The sequence below is a fragment of the Lepidochelys kempii genome, chromosome 15 (assembly GCF_965140265.1).
Source record: "Lepidochelys kempii isolate rLepKem1 chromosome 15, rLepKem1.hap2, whole genome shotgun sequence".
Taxonomy (NCBI): Eukaryota; Metazoa; Chordata; order Testudines; family Cheloniidae; genus Lepidochelys; species Lepidochelys kempii.
In genome coordinates this window covers 22,729,988-22,754,725 of record NC_133270.1, presented here as the reverse complement: position 1 = coordinate 22,754,725, position 24,738 = coordinate 22,729,988, and the positions used below count along the sequence as shown (strand labels likewise).

The 24,738-nt window shown below is 42.7% G+C and overlaps 1 protein-coding gene and 1 long non-coding RNA gene across 4 annotated transcripts in view; both read left to right on the top strand.

The window, feature by feature from the left end:
• The window catches only part of LOC140898671 (transmembrane protein 132C-like), a 295,334-nt gene that overhangs the window by 30,028 nt on the left and 240,568 nt on the right, over positions 1 to 24,738 (top strand). The window lies entirely within an intron of this gene.
• On the top strand, positions 20,003 to 24,319 carry LOC140898672 (uncharacterized). The gene is made up of 3 exons (XR_012155056.1): positions 20,003 to 20,165; positions 21,282 to 21,377; positions 22,176 to 24,319. It is a non-coding gene; the product is annotated as an uncharacterized lncRNA (long non-coding RNA).

Below are 24,738 nucleotides of genomic sequence, written 5' to 3'. Positions count from 1 at the left end.
GCACATGTATCTACAATTCAGGCCAAGTACATTTCTCATATTTAACTCTCCTTATAATAACTCAGCTGCTTTATTTTGCCTGGGGCTGAATGGACAAGCTCTCAGTCCAAGAGGTTTTCTTTAGCAATGGAATGTAAAGACAAAAACTGTTAAAATGGAGTTAAAGTTGAGTATTGATCAATGATTTAGGGTAAAATGTGCTGCAAGGAAGTTTTAATTATCCTATTACAAAGCAGGGTTCAAATTCCAAGTTAATGTGATACTTAAAGATCCAAACATGTTAAGTTATAGAAATGCACAGGTGGGGCACCCAACAACCTTAACTCTGCCCTGTAGGAACATCGTGCAATAGCCATGTGAGCAAGACGTTTTCGTGTTTTGTGGTGCTAGATGGATTTTAAAGGCATATCAGATCTCTTTTCTCCTCCTGGTGTCACTCTGGTTGAAGATCATCAGCACTGGCAGAGAAGTGCGGGGTCTCAAAAAAAGGCTCTTGCAGAAACCTCAGAAGTTGCTTACACTGTAGAGACTTTGGGTCAGGGACGCTGGCAGTGACCAGAACTATGGGGCCCTGACTGGAGATACTAAGCACCACCGCAATGCAAAGAATAAATAATAAGTTCAACCTTTGTGGATCGGAGCCTGTACTCCACAGATCAGCAGCCGTGCAGCGAAACCCAGCCATGGCGGGCAGAGGAACAAGCAAACCGGAGAAGCTGCCTTCTCTACTCTCGCAGAGCTCTGGGTAACTCACAGGAAATCCTGCCCCTCTTTCCTACTGCCAGCTGGCCTTTGATTGGAGAAGGGAGCGCGCAGTCCCTGACAGGGATGGCGGTGGCTGCTGCTGCTGACATTACATTCAGGGTTCGCAGGCGTTGCTTTGCTACTCTGTTGAGATTAGCTTTGCTGAATGTCTCAGGCTGGAATGCTAAGTAAGTTAACCTGTTGTGGATTGAACGCCTTCCCAAGAGGTGTATATTAGACTGTATCCACCCTACAGGTGCTAGAATAGCACGGCTGCGGCCCTCCAGCTGCTGCTGTATGCCGTAGTAAAGACGCTTCCTACAGCAGTGGAAGGGTTTTTTGTCACTGTAGATGATCCACCTGTCTGCGTGGCAGTAGCTAGGTTGACGGAAGAATTCTTTCATGGACATAGCAGTGTCTAGACTGGGGGACAGGTTAACTTACCTATGTCACTCAGGATGTGTGTGAATTTTTCACACCCTTGAGTGACATAGCTAGGTCTACCTAATTTGAAGTGTAGACCTGGCGTTACTTAGATTTCCTAATTTTTTTTCTGCTTCCTGGGCAGCCACAAAGGGTACTAAACTTGTATCCAGTGATGCGGCATGCTCCCTGGTGTGATTGGTGACGCATGGGCAATGAGATGGCAGGAAAATTCATAGGAATCCTAGGGTTAGAAGGAACCATGAGGGTCATCTAGTCTAACCCCCTGCCAAGATGCACAATTTATTGTGTCTGCACCATCCAAGACAGATGGCTCCAGCCTCCTTTTGAAAATTTCCAGTGAAGGAGCTTCCACAACCTCCCTAGGCAGTCTGTTCCATTGCCCTACAGTTCTTATCTCAGGAAAAACTTCCCAACTATGTCAAGATATTTCATAAGAATCTCAGCTTTGATTTAAAAAGGGGGGAAAAAAACATTTCTAGCCCTCATGGTTCCCAAGACCAGCTTTAAAACATGAAGTGAGTGCGACCTAAAGGTTTATAAACCAGAAGACAAAGGAAAAGAATTCTGATGTTTTTTATCACAAGATTTTAAGCCAGTCTTATGACTTTTGAATACTTGAAGTTGGCAATATTGTCATTGCATTCTTCTCTGTCCAAATCCCAAATTCATGCTCTGAAGTGAACCCTTCATACAGACCCTCCTATCAGCCCAACTGTAGCTAAGGCAATAACTAGTGTTATTTAGAAGCCCAGTTTTGACCCTTCCTTCCTGTTCAACAGAGCAACACCATTCTGCTTGAAATTTCCAGTATATCAGAGGAGAGGTAGCTCTTTTTTTGTTTTTAAATCTGGGATTACTGAGTCATTTTGGAGAGATGAGCGTTTGAAAAATGAATGTCTTTTGATGGTTTGGTGTTTGTTTTTAAAGACCTTTTTGTTTTGGGAACATGGTAGATCAACTTCTCTACTGAGAATTTTGCAACTCTGACTGAGTATTTGGGAGACCCTCCTGCATTTCAGACTGCGCTGAAGTCGCTGCGAGACAGGAGCAGGCTTTGTGCATGTGCGGCAGTAAGTCCAGTAGCAGTCTTCGGGAGTCTGCCCATAATGCTTTGCCAGGCTGCGGCTTGCCAGCTGACCTCAGTCCTCTGATTCCTCAGATCAGTGAATAGATTTCCCTCAGATCCTCTTTTTTTGTTTCCTCTCTGGCTTTTTTTCCATGGAAGATGAAATCCATCACAGGGACTTAGATTTATTAACTGCTGCCTGAGTCGCTTTGCATGATGTCAGGAGAGGAGAGGAACTGATTGTATCCTTAGAACTAGCTTAACAAAAAGGCTTTGGATAATTCCTTAGATATATATATATATTTTTAAAGATCTTGGGTTGGCTTAAATGATTAGCATAAGAGCCTTAGAGAAGACTTAAATATTTAAGGCTCTATTTTGCCCTTACTTGTGCCCCTGCATGTTTTTGGATTTTCACATTTGAATAAAAAAGTGATTCTGTGTGTGTGTGTGTGTGTGTGTGTGTGTGTGTATCCCTCTTTTTTTTTCCTCTCTCTCTCTCTGGTCTCTCATTCAAATCACACAAAGTTGGTATTCTCCCTCCCAGCATTTGGTGAGCATCTAGGGAATCTTGCCAGGTACGTGGAAAGAGGGGAGGGCAATGGGAGGTGGGTCCAAATGGGCGAATTCCACATAATCTCCTATTCAGCGCCAGTGTTCTGATAGCGTGGCAAATTCAGGGCTGTAACTAAAAGCTGTCCTTGACTTTAACTCTTAAAAGGCTGAGAGTGAACATATTCTTCAATACCCCAGCTCCTTTTGCTCCCGCACGACAGATTTACCTCTTGCTTGCTTCTGCTCCATCCCTCTCCCCTCCTCTTGGGGGCGAGGGGGGGGGCTCCTTCACCGCCTGAACTGGGTGCCATTCAAATATGATCTTCAAAGTCCTGTGCACCTAGAGTAAAGTATCTTCCTGGATTGAGGATTGGCAGCACCATGGTGCTAAAAATAGAATGGTGCCTGGTATAACGCTGCTGCTGAGAACGAGAAGGAGTGAGCAGAGGGTCTCATATTCACAGCCCTGCTCCCCTCCCACCCCGGGGTAATCCATCCCACATTCTTATACTGCACTCAACAATGCAGCATGCAGGACAGAACAGAGAAGGAGCTATGGTGGTGGTTAGCAGTTGTAGGTCATCCCATCCAGACCGGCTTTACCCTGGCATCCTAATAATAATATTTAGCAAGGCTCACTTAGCACTTTCTATTGTCAAAGCTCTCTGTTTAGCCAGTGAATCTTCACCAGGCCCCCTTGGAGTGAAGGGGTATTAGCATCATTTTACAGACCCTGTCTTAGCACAAGGCAGGTGTGTGTGTGTGGGGGGGCACCTGTTCCTTTTAGCATGTGCCAGCTGCCTCTTCTCTGTCTCTGCCTGCTGCTGCCTGTCTGAGTGTCCCTGTGGAGGTAGGAGGTACAAGGCAGAAGTTACCATCTCTCTCTCTCTCACTCACTCACACACAGAGTAAGGCTGCAGTCATGAATATGGGCTGCAGGCCATAGAAGGCATTCTCACTCTTTCATAGAAAGAGCGGGAAAGAACCTCCTGGGGCTGAAAGAGGAGAGTCCGTGGAACCATAAGGAAAGGGGATTGGTGGGAAGAGTAGAAAGACCAAACCTTGACGGGCTTAAGGGGAGCAGATATCCCAAAGGTGATCATGTGGCGGAGGAAGAGGAGCCGCCCTCTACCACAATGGTGGAAGAATGGCGCCAGAGACGTGGAAGTGCGAGGAAAGGTGCTGTGTGTTAGTGCAGGGAAAACAGTATCAGCCTCAACCGTGAGATGTTGAGGATCCCTGCTCCTCCTTAAAGCTTCCTGACCGGAATTGTAAGGTGCAGGGATCTGAAATAGTTGTTAAACCTTTCACTGTAGATAAAAAAACCAAGCTGCGTGTTCAGCAGGCTGTCACAATAAATGAAATAAAGAAAATTATAAACCCTCCCTCTGGGTCAGATGCTAGGTGTTACCAGGGAGCTTTCCTGAAATGCTTCCATGTGCCACAGGGTTGGTCCTGCACAATGTAGACATTAGGTGTTACGCAGTATCGCATGGGGGGAAAGTGATGAGCTGGAACCTGATCCTGCATTACTGAGACCTCTGCTGCCAAGTAATACCTGCTGGAGAAGCCAAAGAGGGGAGCATATAGCTAGGCAACTTGTTAGCAGGATGAGGACTGAGCTGCAGCCCATGGGCCCGATTCTCCAGTTCAATAATACCCCTTTCATATCCATTTGAAAGACTTTACCGTTACCAAGGCAGTCTAAAGGGACCTTAGTATGAATGAGAATCTAGCCCCGTGTCTTCGCTAGGCACATCCATTGTCCCTCTGCACTTTGGAGAGTAAGAGGGAGGACGTGTAGAGGCCTTGCAATTTTCTTGCACTCCCAGAGTCTCCTCTGGAGCAGAATTGTCTTGCAACTCCTTGTAAGGTGTGCAGGATCCAGGCCTGTATGACCTTTAAAATACTTTGGGCGTTTGCTACAGAGGCTGTATAGTGGCTTGTGTGTGTAATGTATAATAAAGAGTGAGTGTGGAATGAGATTGACATCCTGTGGAGCTCCATGTCAGGCCCATCACCATGGTATCGGAGTACCTGAATGTCTCAAAAGCTTGTGTGTTCCAGAAGTTGGTCCAGTCAAAGGTATAACCTCACCTACCTTGTCTCTGCCTGAACTTCCGTCATTGGTTTCTATTACTTTGCCAGTTCCACCCTTTCTGGTAGAATCAGGGGGTGAAGAAATTATTGCCAGGTTGATTGCAGAGAGTGAGAGAGAATACACCATTGGTACCTGGCCGCTCTGGTTTCTCTGCTGTTTGCTGACTTTGCATTACCCAGCTGTCTGCAACCTCCAGGAGAAGGTGATACAATGTTTGCTCAGACTGGAATTTACTTGTTACAGTCCCTGTTGTAGAGTGTTAGCTTACAAAGTGTGAACTCAGTATGTTAGGACTCCCTTGTCTTACTCTGTTCCCTTGAAATATTTCATTAGTGAATGCTTTTCACAGTCCCAGGCATAGCTAAGCTACGGCTTTTGTCTATGCTAAGTGGATTCTAGTTATTCCCCTGACCTTCAGCTCCTCTCTCAGAACTTTACGCATCAAGGAGGATGCTTTGATGGAGTTCTAAGGAAAGCCTTCCTCTCCTGGTTTTTTCAAACTTTTGCTTCATGAAGGTATTAGTCAAGGTACCCAGTCATCTTGACAGCGTGACTGGATTACGCAGCTGGCATATAGGATACGTCCCAGACAAGGTATCAGTCCTCATCAGTGAAGATTGTTTGATCAGTCAACAGATGCTTTTTGCTGCTTTCTTGATTGTTCCACATGACAATACAAAAGGCTGGGGTGGCTGTATGAAATGCCCAGTGGTAATTGTGTTGGATTAGCCAAAGCGATCTTTGAACTAGTTTATCTCTAAACCTTCTTTCAGTCCCTTCAGACGTGTGTGTTCAAGTTTTTAAAGTTGGGTCCAGTGAGGTGCTGAGTGTCCAGCTCTCACTGAAGTTACTGGGACATGAAGGCCCTTAAGAAGAATACCTTGCAACTGTGTTCAGTGGCTCTTCTTCTTTAGGGATACATGCTAATTAATGTGTGGAGGTGCTTTCATTTTGCATTGATTATGCAATGGGATTTAAGGAGCTGTGTCCTCTTTGGTTTGGCATATACCATGATATATCTGTATTGACTATAAGGGTGTTGAGCAGGAGAACTCTTAAATGTCACTTGCAGGGAAAATTGATCTAGCAACTTCATATCCAATACAGGATACAAACCTAACATCTGGCTTGTAGTGAAGGAGGCTTCATTAAATCCTTTACGCAGCCACAGTAGATCAGCAACAATGATGTTAATGTATGGGAGATGAAGGAGCACGTTTATTGCTGAAGATAAGGAAGGATGTCTACTTATGGAAAAACTGAAGACATTTTAGAGTAACTTTGAAGGGCACAGCATTTTCTGTGATTTACTGCAGCTGCCAATTTGCAATTTAAAGATGGGCCTTTTTTCATTCAAGTGGTTTGATGGCTCTGAAATCCCAGAAACCAAATTGATAAGTTCAAAAAATTATCACTTTTGTAGGCCTTTACAGCCAGCTTACTGCACGAAAGGTGAGCCTGGTGACTTTCAGTTCTTTTGTGGAATTCATTTATGTTCCTGTTCCTCCACAGGATCTGACTGCCTTTTCCATTGTGCTCTCTTGCAGGTACAGAGTGACATAGAAAGGCCCTTTTGATCTTTTCTGAAATTGAAAGGCATTGCTCATAAAAAATGACTCAGATTTCCTTCCCTCCCCACCCCACCATAACCCTTGGATTTAATTTTAATTTTCCCTTGTGTTCCCCAATATTTGCTTATATTTAATGAAATCACTGTAGAAAGCCCACTGAGCTTGCAAATGGTGATGCTCAGAAAGCTGACAATGAGCATACCAAGACTGAGTTGGCAGTGAAGGTAGGCATTCCTCAGAGGGCTGGCTATTCCCCTGGAGATGGGAGAAGGAGACTGAGAAGGTGGCGGCTGCTGCTGGTGGGCAGGCTGGATTCAGTTTGGCTCTGTAAGACGGTGTTTGGAAAAATGTACATGAAGATGGTGATTCACCATCCAATAAGTGTTTTAATGCTGTAATGTCACCCGTGCTGAACATTATCTCTGGCAAGGTGAGGCTAGGAGAAATTAGGCTTCTGCAAAAGAGTTAGTAAGGTAAAGAGAGATGTATTTTAAATGGGAAATACTCAAGTGACCATCTAGGCCAGTTAAGAAATAGTTTGTTAAACAATAATCTGACAGAGTGAATAGTCCCCATGGACTTCAATGGGTTCACACACTGCTTTCATGAGTAAGAGCTACCTGATCCAGTGACCTCTGACATCAATGAGAGTCTTTCCATTGACTTCAATGGGCATTGGACCCGGGTAAAGGTTCTGGCTGAATGGGGTTTGTGGGCATTCATTTGTTATGTGTCCTGGAAGAAATGACAGGCCCAATTACTGGCCACCTTTCTGGACCTCGTATATTTACCTTTCAGCTTCCTTAGGAACCTCTGTCAGAATGGATCTTTCAGGGAAAGGGGAATTCCTAGACTGTTAAAATGACTTTCAGTGGGAGGATATAACACTAGATATATGAGCAATACAATTTTCCTCTCTGGGAGAAAATACCAGTGGAAAATTGCAATGAAATACTTTCACACAGCAGTTTGGTGAAACAAAATGGGTGCAAGCTATGAATACAAAACCAAATACCAATGACAGCCATGTAAAATGGTGTAAAGTCACTGTCTTCACAGGATTTACTGCTGAGTCATTTGAGGAAAGATGAGCTACATGGGATGAACTGATTTAAAAATTCCTCATTGATCTAATTCGTATGCTAACCATATGTATGAAAACTCTAACTCATAACCTATGCGGCCTCCATTCTACTGTCACCTTCTCTCCTCAGCTTGTTTTTTGTAAGAAAATAACTCAAATTGTCAAAATACTGTTTATCCTAACTAAAAAATTAATAACTAAAATGATCACCCTGTAGTTAGAGTTAAAGTGGATAAAGCTGCTAAAGGAGTCCCCATTTTCCCTCTGCATAAAAGCATAACCCTTCACCCTCCCATGCTGTCTGAATCAGGGAAACTAAAAACTAAGTAGATAATTTCATAGCTTTTTATGCTGCAACTGTACACTCAAGTTGTGCTCATGACCTTTCTTCTTTTCCTCCCACCACCTTGCCTCTGGGAATGCTCTATGTACTTTTGATAACAATATAATAAAAAGGAAAGGAGGACTTGTGGCACCTTAGAGACTAACCGATTTATTTGAGCATAAGCTTTCATGAGCATCCAATGAAGTGAGCTGTAGCTCACGAAAGCTTATGCTCAAATAAATCGGTTAGTCTCTAAGGTGCTCCTCCTTTTCTTTTTGCGAATACAGACTAACATGGCTGCTCCTTTGAAACCTGTCAATATAATAAAAGTGATGAACAGCTCTTCGGTCTGACTATCATATTTGGCATGCATCAGTTATGGCAGAACTTCTGTTTTTATACTGTAAAGTGTCAGGGAAGTTATTTTTTGTCTAATGATGCCTGGCATAGTCAATAAGGAATGGGGAGACTACTTTTAAGCTCCCGGACAGAGATTGCCAGAGGAGCAAGGGCTAAAAAGCTATTAATTTGGCCATCGTCTCAGAAGAGTCAGCCAGCACTCCAGCTGAGTCAGCTCTCCAGTGACTACAAGGGAGAAACCCTACAACTACTCAGCCATTTAAGAAATGAGCCAACTGCTTTTGGGGATAAATTTAGTCAGCCAGATCAGCTAGCAGGTGTTAAGGAGGGAACTGGTCAACTAGTCAGTAGGTAAACCAGATAAGTAGCCATCTGGGTATTAACAGATAAACTCAATCAGCATAACATGTATTTTTCACAAGGGGGTTATTTCATCTCATGAATGCATTCAATCATGTTTTTTTTTTTTCCAGGGCTGACATAAATCTGTATAATGTGTATTGTGGCTGGAGTTCATTACTGTGATTGGATGAATCTGGTGGGGTTGGGATTTATGTATTGGGTTTGGATTTATGTAGTCCTCTCTTCCCAGTTGTCGCTTTATGCTTCCTTCCATGATGCCTTCTGTGCCAGGAGCAATCTCCCACTTTTTATAAACCAGCCACCCCCTCCCTATTCAAAATCCTTCCTTAAAATCCCATTCCTTTCAAGCAGACATCCTGCACTGATGGTCTTTCCACACCCTTCCATACCTTGCCTCCATATTTCCCCCCACTTTTTTTTGTCAGTAACGGCCCACTCCAGCCTGCATGTCATTCAGTGGGGAACTTTGCCCTTAGACTGTAAACTCTTTGGGACTCTGTCTCTTGTAAAGTACTGTGTATAGTTCATATGACACAGATCAGATAAAATTAATATGTCGTGAACTAGATATTTAGCTCGTATAAATCGGAATAGCTCTGCTGATGTCAGGCGAGTTACCTGGACATACACTAGCTGAGGGACTATATGAATAACAGAACTGGGTTTTTGTTTGTTTGTTTTGTTTTTTAAAAAGGGAAAAAGTTTGTGAAAATTTGAGTGAAATATTTATTCCTTTTCTGAAAAATGTTACATTTGGAATTTTCCAGTCAGCCCTAATGAATAATGTTGAAAGCTGGAGAGAACCATAAATCTGCTCCTTGTCATCTGAATCCAATTTCAGCAGGATTCTCCCCCCCCCCCCCCCCAAAATAAAAAAAATACAGTATTGAACATTAAAAGCCAGACTGCAAATATCCTTCACCTTACACAGTGAACCCACTGATATCACTGGAACCACTTGGTGAGTAAGGTACTGTTTCTGGTGTAGAGTATTGCAGTCTATCTCAAGTAAATACCCATTTTTTCCTTGCTTTTGTTTAGAAAGAGACTAATTGTCTGAGCTCACATTTTTTGTGGCTTTGAGGAATTAGTCATTAAACAGCAACGACCTAAAATCTTTGATTGATCACACTGAGCTGTCTCAATTGCAACGGTAACTCAGTGTGGCAGTCGTTACATATGAGGTGAAAAAGTAATTTATCTCACTAATAAAATATCCTGTACAGTTGCTAAGAGAAAATATTGAAACCATTGTCACGTGTTAATGGAAGTTTTTATATCTTAACTCTGATCAAATTGCTGCTGCAACATGTTTTTTTTTTTTTTAAAGTCACCTTCTGGATGGAGACCACTTTGAAATCCTTTGCAGTGAGAAACAATAGAATGAATTGCCAAACAGAAGTTGTATTCTGTGCATGTAAATAGGTTCTGCACCATAATTAGTGGGTTCCCCCCCTCCTCCCGGGGCTGAACAAGAGGCCCCGTATTTTCATGGGAAAATCAGTTTGATGTATACCGTCCCTAATTTCGGCAGTACTGAATAACCAGGCTCTAATTCTGTTGTAATGAACCATGTGTTAATGCTACAGCCTTCTGTCCAGTTAGAAGCCAAACACTATGTCTGACTTTGTAATGAATCTTGCCGTCGTCTTGTTGACTCCATGGTAGGCTTTTGTTAGGATCCCGTCCTCAAATATAGCTATATTTCAGCGAACCTTAGCGTGTCCTAGAACTTAGCTCTTGTTTGGACTCCATTTGCTAACTTTCCAGGAAAGTATAGATCCTGAATACCCTTGTTTCTTCTTTAAGGATGGATATTGCAGTAGTAAGACCAGTTGTTTTATATTTTGAAACATGGTTTTCATCTTTTCTTTTCAAAGGCTTTACAGCTTCTGTTTTTTTTCATAAAAAAACATGAGTGGCTATGGTGCTAGCACATGAATGGGGGGTTTTATTGTAGTTTAAGGGAGAACAAAGTATTCTACAGCCACTTGTCTTTCAGGAAGTCGTCTGATTTTTTGCCAGTTTCCTCTCTTCATTTGCTTCTATATGTTGGCTGTTAATTTTTTTCCCCCTGAAAGGCACTTATTTCTCTCATGTTTAGATACCAAACTGACAGGCACGTTAATACACAATAATTGAATGGATCAGGCAGGTTGTTGCGGGGGGAGGTGGGGGAGCTCTTTGAGGTTCTGACAGCATTAAGCATGTGTTATGTTTGCAGTTCTCAATGTGCACAAGCAATGTATAGCATTTTCTGTGTTTATACCCTTTCTGTGTAGGAAACACTTGCGGCTGGGCCCAAGAAAATATTAACCAGGTTCAAGGATCAATATCCAGGGTGATTGCTTAAAATTTTAAGCACATGGACAAAGCCCAGCTGAATGGAATCTTTCCACCCACAACCTGAAAAGCATCCATGTATCAATGTAGGGGCTGCTAATAGTCTCACTGGACACTAGTGCCAGACTGGCTGGCTACCCGCTACCTATATGTGGCTCTTGACTAGTGGGGCTGCATACTGTAGTTTTGAAAATCCAGAGGCTGCGTTCCTGACCCATCCAGAAACCCCCGTCTTCATTGCTGTTTCAGCTCTTGCATGTGCCAGGCACTTGCGGGATTTGCCGTGGTACGCCAACACAGAGCTCGGATCCTCTATGCGAGGAATGGCGACACTCGGCAACGGCGTTCAGGCATATTAAGCTTCATATCCTGTGAGAGAAAAGCCTCTGATAAGGGATATGTGGTGTGAATATAGGTTTTTGCCTGTTGTAAGCCGTTGTCTATGAGGTAGGTTTCCTTCCAGGCTTGTTGTTGATTTGCAGACAATATATAGCAGCACTGGTTGTGCCTATAGAAAATCTAAACCCGATTCAACTGAGCACTTGTGTTCTTTGTCTCGACAGCTTCTCTCAGTTAGTATAATTGTTCCTCCTGAGAGTATGTTTTCATTCATTGCGTCTCAGCATGGCAGTCAAAGAATTAATTACTCCGAGAAGGGACAGGGCTCTTCTAAAGAGTTTCACAACTTCAGCTTTTAATAGATCTCTCTCCTGTTGAGGCTGCACTGCAGCTTGTCAAAGCATTCGCAGCGGCTCCATGGGTCAGCGGCTCCCAATGGAGTGACAGTGTTAGAGGAACCATGACACTGATTCCTGAGGCTGATTTACTTGGAGTTAGGAGGGGGAGGAAGAAGGGGGGGAAGGAGAGGGGGGAATTGTGGACCCTTGGGTCATTGTTCACAGGAAGCAGGTTTTGAAATTTGTGTTTTGTTTTGTTTTTTGATAGTACATTTTTAACCAGTTAATGCTCATGCGTTTGAGCAGTTGACCTCATTGACCCTTGCAAACTGCCTGCCTGAAAGGCCTGCCTGAGAACTTTTTCATTATGTAATGTCCGTTATTGATTTTCATTAAAAACATGTCTGCGTTGATTTTTCTAAAGCACCCTCGGATATGTGTCCTGACCTTTTCGTTTATCTTGAATCTACCACAGTGTCTCCCAACGAATTAGTCTAAAGCAGGATTATTTTCCGACCAAGAAACATTGACTAAATATTTTGATCTAGGAGTGGTTAAGGCTTCTTTGGAGAACAAAGCATGCCACTGAGAGAGAAATTGAGACGAGGCAAAAGCTGGAAGAGAAAATGCTCTAAAACAGGCACTTTGTGCATTCACTGATTGTCACTTTAAGTCCATAAGCCAGATTCTCAGCTGGTGTAAATTGGCTGAGGATCTGGCCCCATATGTTTCCAGCAGCCTGCACACACCACTCCAACTGGCTTGAAGTTAATATTGAAATTTAAAACACATTTCTTCCTGAACATGGCCAGATACTTTCTTTGCTTTTTTTTTCTTTAAAGCTGAGAGCTGCCGGGGAATGTGATTTGTTTCTTCTGCTTGGAAATACTTATGATCCCAAAATTTAAAGCGTAGGTCCATAGTGAATAACGTTCTTAGAGGGTGAGCCTGTTCCTTATATGCGCCATTTAATTAACGGTGTAGCACATGGCAGGAACTTGATTAGTGACAATGTAAAAAATAACAATATTTTGCAGAAGGTATAACTAACTGAGGGCTAGTGACCAAATCCATATTGACTGTGAATGGGGTATTGACTTTGGAGTTGTCATTTGGTTTGGATAGTAGTAGGAAGCAGAACTACCAACATATGAATGAAATTTAGAAAAGGCTTTTTGTACTGAAGAGGTCTATTTCCTTTCCTAGTGTTGGGCAAACTAATTTTCCATAAAGTTTTGAACCTACTCATATACTGTAGATTTTGAATAAATCAGCTCTGACTTGACTGTTTTAGATTCCAACATTTAGTGGGAGAAAATGTGAAAAAAGCAGAGGGAACAGAGAAAACTGGAAAAATTGAGGAATGGAGCACTGAGCAGACAGAATGTAAAACAAATTTGGGGCCCATTTCTGTCACCATTATTCATGTTGAGTAGCACCTTACTCAGCAAGTAGCTCCCCGAGATCAAGAGGTAACCTATTACTTGATGTAAAGGGGAGAAATAGGTTTAAAAAAATAGAGAGAGATGGACACCAGTATTTGAAACCCCTTTTTGGGGTAAAAATATCATACATTTAAATTACAGGTGGAAAAGGGTTTGCAAACTCAATCTGGACTTGCAAACCCAGTGCCCTGTTTCAGAAGTGGGCAAAGCCTCTGACTCCATGAGATTCTTATTCAGTCTTCACTTTACCTTTTTTTAAAAAAAAAATAATGGAATTGACAAAACAAGTTTCTGTCCTTCTGTCCATCTTAAAATAACGTTGACAGTGTGTTGTTTTTGTTTGCGTTGCGATGCTGCGGAATATAAAGCTCACTACTCTCTCCTCTCAGGTGGGAGCCTGATAGACAGTTACACCATGGTGTCTATAGCACTGGTTCTGGACCTTTTTGATTCCGGGTACATACACCCGAGGGAAAATCTTTGCATCTCTCTCCAGGCACACCTCAGTAGACAGCCCCTTTAAAAGCTGTATGAGCTTGGAGCGTCTGAGCCTTCCCTTTCTTTCCCTATTCTCTCTGTGTACTGTATTCTCCCTTTTTCTGTATATGTTCATACAGTATATCTGTCTCCTTTTCTTTTTTTTTCTTTTCTTTCTTTTTTTAATGAGTTCATGTGGTAGCTGACTCTTGTGATCAGTGACTCATTCTGTTGAGTGCTTGATCAGTACAATCAGTACAAATCAATGGATAGATGTTTGAGCTAATACCTTCCCATGTTTCACCACCTCTGAGTGTGCTGGTTACCTCTCTCCCTCCTAGGGTTTGCTGAAATCCATATGGTAATAATACATCTCCATGGTGAGATTGTTTCCTCTTTCTACACACCCTGTCTTGTGGCTTTGGTAGCCCTTTGGGTGCATGTTTCTCCCAGACTGAGAACTTCTGATCAATAGAATTCTATATCATGCCAAACTTTGCATTCATTATAGCCATTAGAGTTTCACTATTATTAATGCTTTTGTATTTCGGCAATGTGTTTTGCCCTACGATGGGAAGGTTCATGTTTTGTAAAGCCTTCTAACATCCCTGTGAGGTAGGTAAAGGATATAAACGACCCCTTGAGCCCATCTCTGGGACAAAACCCAGCAGCTGTTTCAACAGCACACAGCAGTTATCTGCAAATCTAGTTCATCTCCTCTACTTCCTGCAGATGTATAGGGATCTAAAGGCAGCCAGGCTGGTGTATAACATAATAGCTAGTTCTTAATATGGCCGCAAGTTCTTCTTACCTCTTCATGGTACAGCTTCTGTGTAAAAGTAACTGTGTGGTTACACAGAGCTGGTATAGTGGAACAGACCAATGGTCCATCTAATCTGGTGTCCTAACTCGGGAGGTGGCCTTTCTAGAACGCTTCAGAGGAATGCAAAAGAAACCCCTTCACGCGCCTAGCCAGTTGTGCGATTCTCTATGATCAGGTCACAGGGAGGGGGCTGGATTTCTTCCTGAGCCCTGAAGGATAAGCTGATTGTTTGCTTGAAGTCAAGGCTTAAAATTGTTGGAGTCTGGATGGTATTTCTAATGGGTTACCTGATTAGTGATTGAAAGCAAGGGGACTGTTTAGTATCAGCGTTGTTTTGATCGGAGATTGTAGTGCAGCACAAGTGTTCAACAGCTATTACTTAATGCTCCTCTTCAGTGCGTGTATGACCAAACCAAAACCAGAGGTTGCATGCAGTTTTTTTTCCTCCCTCTTGGCAAAACAGACTTTAGAACTGTGTCTGACTTAATGAAGCAGTTTTCTGATGTTTATTGGGAAAACCAGTGCAGATCCGGTGAATGAACTTAACCTTTGTATACGTAGGCTTAGCACGGGCAGGGGGGCCTGATGAGGGCTGATAGGTACTATTGAAATACACATAATAATATTATAGGGCCGTAACTACCATTAAACCACCAGAAACAACATGCCTAAAATAAAATGTAACCTACAAGAGGAAATACCTACTTCTTCATTCTCACAAACTACCCTGCCATAAATTTTCTCCGGGTTTCAGTTTTAGTGTGGTTGTGTGTGTGGTGTGGTGTTTTTTTTTTTTTTTTTCTTTTAAAACACAGCAAGAGAGAGAGAAAGCCCGGGCATCTCTTAAAAACCCTGCGAGTTTGTTTTACGATGGCCGAGGTTGAGCTTTGAGACACTGCCGTAGTTGATTGTCTGTGGAAGAACCCTTAGTGTGAGTTATAGTGGCCTGCTTGTCATGGGGTGAAAGGCATGCCCAGTTTTTCATTTTGATCAGATGTTGAGTTTGAAAGCCACCTACTGCTGTAAGCTCAGCTGGGGCAGGGAGATGAGATGGAACGCATTGCATGCTTTGTTGCTGAGGTAGTGTTTTAAGGCTGTTTTGAATCTGTTTCCCATTGCTGGGTGCAGGGAGGAAAGATGTGTTTTTTTTTTTAAAAGGGAGGGAAAAAGGGTGAAGGGAGCCAACGTTTTCTTTTTTCTTGTTTCCAGTGGGGCAGAAATGGGGGGGGAGAGGGGGGCAGCTCAAGGAGGAAAGAGAATCTGTTAATTTTTTAGCAAAACAAGTTTCCTAATGAACAAAGCCTTAAGGTCAAATTCTCTGCTGGTGTAATTGTATTGGAGTCAGTGCAACTGAGCCCGCTCAGAAGTTGTGGTGGAATTTTTTTCAAAGGGGTCTTAAGGCGTGAAATGCCCAACTCCCACTGAAAGTCCATGAAAGTCCATTTTCAGTCTAGTACATGAGAGGGGACTGTCCCACTGAAAGTCCATGGGACAGTCCCCTCTCATGTACTAGACTGAAAATCACAACTTTTGGCCCTTAAAATGTAATCCAATTTATTTTCTTTCTGAAGGTTACTCCACCCCTTCTCTTGTTTTATCTTCAGCCTGGTAGCTTTCATGCTGGCGTTCCATCCTCAAAAGAGGGGTGCTGATAAAGTTTGAGCCCGAAAATATTACTTACCCCTTTAAAAATATACTATTCCTTTTGTAACTAAACTTCTCGAGCTGCATTGGCAATAAAACTTGAGATTGCACCAAAGTTTTGCTTGGTTTCGGGTTTCATGACACGCTCCCCTCAGAGTTCAGGCTAGGCTTGTTAAGGGTTGAGCGAATCTGAGCTGAGTGTATGGCTTTGAACTGAAATCACATTAGACTTCTGGTCTCTCATCACTTAACTCTCGTTTCAACTGAGCTCAATGCTGAGATTGGATTCTTATGTTGCACTAGTGTAACACCGCTCTCCTCCAGAGTAGGACTCCTGATTTACCCCAGCAGGGGTAAGATAAGAATCAGGCCCTGAGACTTTGGTTTCAGATTTGGGGAGCAATCTTGCCTAAGCAGAGTGTGGGTTAGAAGACCTAATAAATGCCTTGTAACCATATGCCTAACTTCAAGGCCATGAGTAGCCTCATGCATAAGTATTTAGCTAAATCAGGACCAAAGGGAGGGCTAGCTTGAGCAACACTTATTCATATTGGTGAGCTCCAGGTAGTCCTACTGAAGGCAATAGGGCTACTCTTATGAGTAAGGGCCCACCATCATGAGTAAGGGATGTACAGTTAAATCCCGTGACCTTTCCATCTCTAATCCCTGTGAGTATTACATTTGTGAGCATTTTGCTTTACTGCAGAACAGAGCTTAGGATGTGATGAAAATCGCACAAGAAGATGTAACTTCAACACCGGTCCCTCCCTTGGGAGGGAGGATTACCCGGTGGTTAGACTGCTGGATTGGACTCGGAAGATGTAGGTTTAATTCCCTTCTCTGCCACAGATTGCCAGTGTGCAAATTGCTTAATCTCTCTGTGCCTCAGCTCCTCACCTTTAAAAAGAGGAGGACACTGCCCTACCTTTCTGGGGTGTTGTGAGAATAACGACATTACAGATTATGAGGGGCTCATCTATTACAATGAATGGAGCATATGTATCTAGTGTAATTTGACCACTGTGTTTGATCTGTACATGATGTCAGACCAAATTTAAAAATCATCTGTGGTGTAACTCCATTGACTTCAAAAGACCACGGACAAACTTGACCCATGGGCTTTGGCTGGTTTTACCTCACTGAGTGCTGTGGTCAAGTTACATTAGGAAGAGCAGTGGGCTCTGAAGTTCCCCAGGATTTATGTTTGTACCTTTTGAAATAAAGTAAAACCCGATGTCTATAAACCCTGTTGACAGCAAAACAAAAGACTTCAATGTCATAAATTTTCAGTGCAGATTTGGGAATATACATCTATTTTTGTTTGTTTGAAAGGGAAGGTCCAGCTCTTCATTTGTTACAGCTGTTACCTCTTTGTGTTTGAGACAAAACTAATGTGTCTATTTTAAACTGACAGCTTACAGATTTAATGTGTTTTTGCCATGAAATAATACACTCTAAACATTAGTACCTATTTTAATGCACAAGTAAGCTGCTGTACTGTGCATTCCATTATTATTTTGTGGGTACATAAACTCCTTGAAAGGCTGATTCTCCTGTTTCTTCTTCTTTTAATTTTCATTTACGGAGTATTCTTCCATTTATTTATTTATTTATATTTCCCCATCTTGTGGATAGAAGTAATCCTGTGTTCATACTGCATTGACCCTAGCTGGGAATGAATCAGAAAGACGGACTGATTACACAGCAGCTAACAATCTAACCAGTAAAGCTGGTTTGCAAATGTGCAAAATATCTGTGCTCTGTCTCATCAGGGCATTAATGGCTGGATTTCTGTATGTTATCCTACTACTAATTCCCAGACTGGAGCACAGTTACTTTCACCATTACAGTTAAGAACCGCAAACAGTAGGTGAGATTCAATGAAAAGCTAGCAGTGTTTTTCAGGGTTCTCTTATATTCCATGTTCCTTGAGTTCACATGCTGTATTTGTCCCCTTATGGTTTAGCTTTGGATTTTTTTGCATTCCAGTATTTGCTTTCCAGGATTATAACCATCTGGGAAGATACTGGCATGGATAACTAAGTATGAATGCTTTTTGAAGATTCTTCATCAGAGGTATGCTTTTTTGATCACACTTAGTGCTTCTACAACCTGCATGATTTCCATGCTCTGCTGGTCTCTCTGGTACTGAGAAACAGTTGAGTCCTGACGCATCTGAAATGGTAGCACAAATACAGCGTTAGGGCTCGGTCCTGCAAACTACTGAGAGCAGTGCTCACTGCTGGAAGAAGCCCTGCTGTGCTCAGTGGGAATTCTCATGCTAATAAGGAGTAGGGCCTTGATTCAAGAAAGCACTTAACCACGTGCTTAAGAGCTTTCCTAAGTAGGAATGCTTTCCAGACTCGGAGCTCAGGCTTGGCAGTAAGTGATTGCAGGATTGGGCCCTTACTGTGCATAGCATTTCTTGCACAAACTAGATCCTTAAATGCTTTGCTAGGTTAAAGGGACACAGGTTGAAAAGCAAATTCTGTGTGACGAATAACATTTCAGATTCATAAAATTGATGGGAATTTAAGAATTCCTACTTTTCACTGTGAATTCATGTTTGTTTTTTACTCATCTGGGACCATGACAACACAGACTAGTCAGTTTTGCTTATAGTGGGCAGTTTTTCATCCATTTCACTAAGGTCTGGTCTACACTCCAGACCTATGTTGGTATAACTATGTCACTCAGGGTTGTGAAAAATCCACACCACTGAGCGACATAGTTATATCAGCCTAACCCCCGTGTAGAAAGGGCTATGTCACTGGGAAAGCTTCTCCTGCTGGAGAGGTGGGTTGACCCCTGATGGGAGAGCCCTCTTCAGTTGGCATAGGGCATCTTCATTCAAGTGCTATAGTGGTACAGCTGCACCGATGCAGTGTTTTCAGTGTAGACTTGCCCTTAGATTTCCCCTATAAAGCTTCAGAAATTCTGGGGAATGTTTTTGCTGATGGGGGAAAACTATTTCCTACAGATTGAAAAAGAACCCACCACCACTGCGCACCCAGGGAAAATTTTCTCTTAACTCACTTCTATAAGAACCTAGATTGAGAGTCCAGCTTGACAATATAGTATTTAAAAATCCAGGGCCAGATCTTCAGTTGGTGTAATTGATACATCTCCCTGGTCCATTGTTACAGAGTTAAAATATTTATTAAAACTACAGTTGTAGAGCGAGAATAAGAGTAGGGGGAACAATGGGTCTGCTTCTGACCTTGCTAATGCTGGTTTTACACTGGTGTGAGTATGTTGTCTTCAGTGAAATTGCTCCTGACATCCCTGGTGTAAGTGAAAGGAGAATCCGGCCCTATTGAATCAATCCTGCAGAGTGGTGAGCATCTTTAGCTCTTACTGATCTGTGGGAGTTGAGGGCACTCAACTGCTCAGAGGAATGCTCACCCCCAGACAGTTAGATTGTAAAAGAGGCAGAGGGCTAGATCCTGATGTCCGTTGCAGTTGTGCAGCTGAAATTGGAATTTTGTCTAGGAAAGCCGATGTATATGTATATGTTCTCAATGCTTTTTTTGCCTCTGTTTTCACTAACAAGGTCAGCTCCCAGACTGCTGCGCTGGGCATCACAAAATGCAGAAGAGATGGCCAGCCTTCTGTGGAGATAGAGGCGGTTAGGGACTATTTAGAAAAGCTGGACGTGCACAAGTCCATGGGGCCGGACGAGTTGCATCTGAGAGTGCTGAAGGAATTGGCGGCTGTGATTGCAGAGCCACTGGCCATTATCTTTGAAAACTCGTGGCGAACCGGGGAAGTCCCGGATGACTGGAAAAAGGCTAATGTAGTGCCAATCTTTAAAAAAGGGAAGAAGGAAGATCCTGGGAACTACAGGCCAGTCAGCCTCACCTCAGTCCCTGGAAAAATCATGGAGCAGGTCCTCAAAGAATCAGTCCTGAAGCACTTGCATGAGAGGAAAGTGATCAGGAACAGCCAGCATGGATTCACCAAGGGAAGGTCATGCCTGACTAATCTAATCGCCTTTTATGATGAGATTACTGGTTCTGTGGATGAAGGGAAAGCAGTGGATGTATTGTTTCTTGACTTTAGCAAAGCTTTTGACACGGTCTCCCATAGTATTCTTGTCAGCAAGTTAAAGAAGTATGGGCTGGATGAATGCACTATAAGGTGGGTAGAAAGCTGGCTAGATTGTCGGGCTCAACGGGTAGTGATCAATGGCTCCATGTCTAGTTGGCAGCCGGTATCAAGTGGAGTGCCCCAAGGGTCGGTCCTGGGGCCGGTTTTATTCAATATCTTCATAAATGATCTGGAGGATGGTGTGGATTGCACTCTCAGCAAATTTGCGGATGATACTAAACTGGGAGGAGTGGTAGATACGCTGGAGGGGAGGGATAGGATACAGAAGGACCTAGACCAATTGGAAGATTGGGCCAAAAGGAATCTGATGAGGTTTAATAAGGATAAGTGCAGGGTCCTGCACTTAGGACGGAAGAACCCAATGCACAGCTACAGACTAGGGACCGAATGGCTAGGCAGCAGTTCTGCGGAAAAGGACCTGAGGTGACAGTGGACGAGAAGCTGGATATGAGTCAGCAGTGTGCCCTTGTTGCCAAGAAGGCCAATGGCATTTTGGGATGTATAAGTAGGGGCATAGCGAGCAGATCGAGGGACGTGATCGTTCCCCTCTATTCGACATTGGTGAGGCCTCATCTGGAGTACTGTGTCCAGTTTTGGGCCCCACACTTCGAGAAGGATGTGGATAAATTGGAGAGAGTCCAGCGAAGGGCAACAAAAATGATTAGGGGACTGGAACACATGAGTTATGAGGAGAGGCTGAGGGAGCTGGGATTGTTTAGCCTGCAGAAGAGAAGAATGAGGGGGGATTTGATAGCTGCTTTCAACTACCTGAAAGGGGGTTCCAAAGAGGATGGCTCTAGACTGTTCTCAATGGTAGCAGATGACAGAACGAGGAGTAATGGTCTCAAGTTGCAGTGGGGGAGGTTTAGATTGGATATTAGGAAAAACTTTTTCACTAAGAGGGTGGTGAAACACTGGAATGCGTTACCTAGGGAGGTGGTAGAATCTCCTTCCTTAGAGGTTTTTAAGGTCAGGCTTGACAAAGCCCTGGCTGGGATGATTTAACTGGGAATTGGTCCTGCTTTGAGCAGGGGGTTGGACTAGATGACCTTCCGGGGTCCCTTCCAACCCTGATATTCTATGATTCTATATAAAATTCCCTGCTGTGTCTTAATTTTGTTTGTATTTGCCGCACATATTTTCCAGCTCACAAAAGAAGAGCTTTGAAAAGGCAGCCTCTGAAGGGACTGAGAGAGAACAACAAATTCTTTCTACTTGTCTTCTGTAGAAATAATTTACAGAGTAAGGAGTTTGATCCACTAGGGTGGGGGTTGGAGGCTGAGATGTGTAGTACCCGTGTGGGGCTCTCACAGAGCAGCTGAAGCCAAAAATGCCTCATTGCGCTAAGCCACTGCATGGCTTCTTTCTCTGTTCTCCGGGAAATGAGCAAGAAGAAGAAGAAGAAGAAGAAGAAAGACGACTTTGCAGCTGATTAATCATAGGGAAACAGTAATCACTAGCAGAGTGTTTGGGATCATTATTCAAGGACTTTTAGACAGAAATAAACCAGAGAACTACAACAGTAGCTTTCTCTAATTTATTTTCCTGAGCTCAGTGCTACTTCATGTATTGAGCAAACCATTTCTCTTCTTCCAATTTATAGTCCATGATCTCCAGGGAATGGATTCCAAACATCCAGCAGAGTTTATTCTAGAACCTCACCTGATGAGAGCATATTTACCTCTTTAAAAGATGCTATTTATTATGTTGTTCATTCTCCAAAAATCACAGATCACTCTTTATAGTACACTTTAAAACTTTTATATAGCAGCTTGAAAAATAGTTTGAGCCAAATGCTTAGCTGATGCAGAGTGCCATAGCTCCCTAGAAGCCAGTGAAGCTGAGCTGGTGGACACCAGCTGAAGCTCCTGCTCTTTGATTCACATTTCTCCTCTGCATGTATAATATAGTGCAAACAAAGACAACTGCCTTGAATCAGCGAGAATTTAGATACTAATCAAGTAGTAAAAAGGCACCATGCAGAGGCAGAGAGCTAAAATTCTAAGGATGAATTCAACGACTTCCTCTCTTTCTTTTCAGGCTTCCGGAGAGATTCTTAAAGGCAGAGCTGATAGTAGGCGAATGAACATAGCCGTGTACATTTATCTGCGGATAAGGGTGTAAAAACTCCCCTGGACGTGACAGCAAGTGGATGAGATGCCGTAGATGTTACCTGTGCTAATGCTGCAGTGTTCAGGCAGCAGTGCTGTTCTCTCCGATTGGCTGCAATCGGGAACATACCAAAGATGCGGGACCAGGTCCCCAGCTAGTGACATCCCCATGATTCCATTGGCTTTAACAGAGCTAGACTGATTTACCCCAAGCTGAGGATCTGGCCTTTTGTGAGAAGTAAACTTATTTTTCTACTGTCACAATGAAAAACGTTCATAGGACGAGGCATTGATGACAAAACATTGTTTTTTAAAAAAATGTTTCTATGGGATGAGGTGTGAAAACCTGGGAAAAATCAGGATCATTTCCCTGTACTTCATGCTTGCAAGCTGAAATGGGTCAAGGGACTTCTTAACCACATCTAGACCTTCAAGCGGAGTAGATACGTTCTGTCACCAAGAGTCTTGATGCTATATAGCAACTTTTCAACCAAGCTGCAAGAGACTAAGCTTCATCATGTATCCGGCACTGGTTAAAATGAACTCACTTGCCCCAAATCAATGAGAGAGATAATTAGTTTTCCTAATTTCTCTAAAACCCCCCCACCTGATAGAATCCTGAACATCTCAGTAGTATAGAAAGTCTCTTGGGTATCTCTTCTCTAGTCAGTTCATTTTGTGTTATACCCACTAACCTTAATAAGGAGCGAGCCTCAAATGTTTGGATTATCCAGAGTCTCTACAGTCTGCACAACTGGTCAGGAGATTTTTACAAGAATAGGCTTTGATGAAACAGTTTGTGTACATCCTACTTCCAATTGGGCAGCAAATATTGCACAAAGTTTTTGATTTTTTTCCCCCCCCTCTGGGTGTCTTTGTGCATCTGATCCAGCTCAGAAGCAAGAAATACGTTCTTTTTTTCCAAAATATCAAGAAATCAAATCATTTAAAACCTCCACAGAAAAAGGTTTAGTTCAGGCTTGATTTTGGGGGGAAAAGGATTTCGAACTTTTTGGAGTACAGTTTGTCCATCCTGCTGGAACTTCAATTATATATAAAATATATTTTTCCTGTCGGTGCTTTCGATCTCTTATTCATATTGATCCCCCTTGCTGCATATCAGTTGTTTTTGCCACATGCAGAAAACTCATTAACTCAGTTGGACTTCCACCTGCAACGGGAGGGCAGAATATGGAATCCACAGACGCAATTTTGCATAAACATCGGGGGCCAAACTTTTAAAAAAGCTCAGCTCCCATTTACGCATGTTAACACCTGGCCAGATTTTCAGAGCTCAGCACATTGGGAGCTGCCGGGTGATGAGCCCCATTGAAAATCTAGCCCCACTTGTGGGTACTGAGTGGTTGAAAAATCTCACTTTACATGTGATGTTAGCCTCATTTTTAGCCCCTGGAGGTAGGGAAATAGCTCATAAAATGCGAACACTGTTCATCTACACCTAATTACCCTAGGGATGAGATTGCATTTAATAGAACAAACATATTAAAATGCCACTCCTAATTTTCCACAGTAGAAGGCAGTTTCAAAGATCGCCGCATCCAAGAATGAATTGGTGCTATTAGGTTTCATAAGCAATTGTTACAGGGAAAGAGTTGCCATAGTAATGGGTTTAAGCAGCGTTTTAATCTAATATGAAGGGCACTGTTGCATGGTGGCCAGAGGCTTTTAGAACTGTCCTACAAATAGATTGGGAAAGAGGATCATCAGATCTTGGTTGAATTCATCGGGGTTTGGGGCCAGTCCGACTATCTATTCAGGATTTACTAGCTTTTGCTGGATGAGAAATGGGTAAGGAGGAGGCAAAAGAGATGTTGTGTGTGAGATTTATAGGGCAGCTGTATCCATCCTTGTATCTTCCCTGGAAACATGTGCATAGCATGCACGATATAAATTATATCTGGTGACATGAGCTATTTATGTTTCTGAATCTATTTCAGAACAACGAGAAGAGAAATCAACTTCAGCAGAAACTAAAAGGTTGGGGGTTGTTTGTTTGTTTTCTTTTTATTTAAAGAGCACAATGGAAAAAATATGCAAACTTCTCTTTTTTACATACCCAATATTGTTTACTTATGTACAATGCACTGTTTACGTATGCAATTATCTGACTTGAACATAATAGAATAAAATATTATGAGCAGTTACTGGGTGTTACGATGGAGGGTGGAGAACTAGCATTTGTTAATGCACACCCAAAAAAAAAAACCTAGGTGAAAAATTATTTGCTCCAGTCATTTCCATATGTGCAGTAACTGACCCTAGGTACTAAATCTACTTCCAGACAGTCGGGATCTTGTTTCTTTCACACAACCTCCCCACTCACCTTTTGTAACTCTTCCACGTGTTCTGATGGTCAAGGACTGCAAAGAGAAGAAATTAATTCAGCCGACTGTGTGTCTGGCCAGATATTGTGTAATTTATTGCTAGCCCTTTTGGTAGTAGCGAGTACAAAGACTTGAGGGATATTGGGA